Here is a 2,525-nt window from a genome sequence, read left to right as displayed (position 1 = left end):
GGTATGGGATCTGGGTGTACCCCAATGCCCCAGTGTACCCCAATGGGCACAGTGAGGAACATGCCCTGCCACCGAGAAGGGCTTGCCACACATCATCTACCGCCTGCAAAAGCCTCCTCCGTCATCCAGGCAAAGAAATCCTGTAAATCAGACACCCTTGGAGAGTCTCCAAGGCGCTGCAGGCATCTCTCCCTGACACCACAGCTGAGAGTTGCTTTGCAAACACCCCCGCCCTGGATGCGGAGCCTCCCCGCGTGGTGAACCCCCATTCCTAAGGGAACACCTAAAATAGTCCCTAAAACAGTTGGAGCACCCACTGCAGCGGGGGATTTACACCAACCGGCTCCTAAAGCCTTGCTTAACGTATCCTGCAGCGGGCAGTGCAGAGCGGAGCTGGTGGCCTCCAGCTGCGAGAGGAGACAAACCTGTGGGAAAGCTACCCAGCCATGTGGGTACCCACATGCACTGCTCCTCCTGCATCCTGGAGGGATGCTCCGAACAGCACGGCAAGCAGGCACCGAGCGGGCAGCGAGCAGCCAAGCGAGCAGGCAGCGAGCCTGCCCGTGAGTGCCAGGCAGTGAGCGCCAAGCGAGCACAACAGCGACTGAAGGACACGCGGCCAAGCCCGGCGGCGTCCCACAACCCAAACGTGGCCGGGTGCAAGGCAGCCGTGGCACAACGGGCACTGCAGCTTGGAGGGGAAGCTGGAAACCCGCAGGTGGGCAGGGAATTCAGCATGAAAAGATGCTGCAAGGGGGATGCTCTTGCAGGACGCAGGGCCGAGGCGGCTGCAGCCTGAGAGCTAACTGTTTTCCAAAAGCAGCTTCAATTAAAAAAAAAAACCCAAATGCAAATGTTATTTTACGGTCAGAGAACCACACCCTGCGCTGTTCAAACCTCCACGGCACCAGGGAGCACGTGCTGGTGACGGCAACGTCGCAGCTCTGCGGGTTCCTGCTCTGTAACGCAGCACTTTCCAGGGGGGAATCCAGCAGCTCCCACCCTGGCCCCTGCGCCCCTGGAGCTTCCCTGCGTGGCCCAGGCAGGAAAAATTCCCTCAGGTCGAGGGCAAATGCTTCTCGACACCAGCTCAACTCTCCAGGACGGAAACATTCCTGAAGGACCCGATGTTCCCAGGAAACCCCACCGCAGGGTTTATCCTGTTCTCTCTCCATCTCGCTGATAACCGCCTGGGATTTAATTTGTCTCTGGTTAATTGGCTCTAATTGCTACACCCTGCCTGCCCCACTGTAATCGGCGTGATACGGAGGTTGAGGAAGATGAAAAGCTGCAGCCGGAGAGCCGCTGAGCTCCTCTGCCCCGTTATCACCGAGGCGTCAGGGCTGGACACGGCGCAATGCCACGAGACAGGCAGGATGGGCCCCACAGCCCCCTTTGAGGGTCAGGCACAGCAAAAGCTGCATTTCTGTGAGCGAACAAGAGTCCAAGTGAAGTTACCCTAATCTCTGTGTGCCTTTCAGCACCTGCAAGAAGCCGGGAATCCCAAAAAGGCTGATGTCCTCCACAGGGCTCCCAATCCATCCCAGTGCTACCACAGCGCCTGGTCCCGTCTCCTCGCAGCACGGTGCCAGCACCGGCGCCCTGGGAGGCTGTAGTTGCCTGCTCCAGAAACCTCCCAGCTTCAGCAATCCCCGAAGGGCCTTAGATCTTGCTAAACATCCGCGATTTTGAAGGATGCAAGAGATAAGCCGGGCCGTCACCTCTTGCTTCCCACCTCACGCGCACTCCCACCTCCCAGCGAGGAGGAGGATGCCAGAGGGACGGGGATGCTCGGCAGGAGGAAGGCAGCGGCACAGCGTGCGTAGTGCTACCCGACGTGCCAGGCTGCTGGCAGCCGGACAAGGACAGACTGTAACGAGCGGATCTCGGGATGGAAAATGGGGACTCCTGGCAGCTCCCAGCCCAGCCAAATCCCAGCCACGTGGTGCTGACTATCCGCAGGAACTCGCCAAAGCGTCGTTCGGAGGGGAATGTGGGGGTATGGGGAGGAAGGGACTAGCCCACCAAGCCCCAGCATCCATCCTCGGAGCTGATGGCATCCGGAGAAGAGCTGTCACAGCCTTCCTCTGCCTGCGATGCTGAAAATGCCCGTGGGCAGCTCCCACCCCAGGCTTGTTCTCACCTCCCCATCAGCAGCATCCTCAGGCCCATGGCACCCCACCGGCACCTCCCGGAGGCAAAAAGGGGTGAGAAGGTCTTGGGGACAGGCACAGGCAGGACAGGCATCCCGGCAGATGGAGGGGGAGCCATGGACAGCAACACAGAGCTTTGGGGGAAGGGCCAGGGGGGGCTCTGGGAATCTCTCCACCTCATTTGTTTGAGTCTTTTTAAAAACAAACTCTGAGGAAGAGGAGAAGGAGGAGGGAACGTGTGTGCTGGGGGAGAGGGAGGACGGGCAGGCCAGTGGCCAGCAGCCAGAAAAACAACTCCTCACCGCTCGCCCAGAGCCAGGAAAAAGGCTGTCGAGCATCCCCACGGCCAAAAGGCACCCGAGCCAGGGAGAG

Source organism: Eurypyga helias, unplaced genomic scaffold (assembly GCF_000690775.1).
Source record: "Eurypyga helias isolate BGI_N326 unplaced genomic scaffold, ASM69077v1 scaffold20074, whole genome shotgun sequence".
NCBI lineage: Eukaryota > Metazoa > Chordata > Aves > Eurypygiformes > Eurypygidae > Eurypyga > Eurypyga helias.
This window is presented reverse-complemented; position numbering follows the sequence as displayed.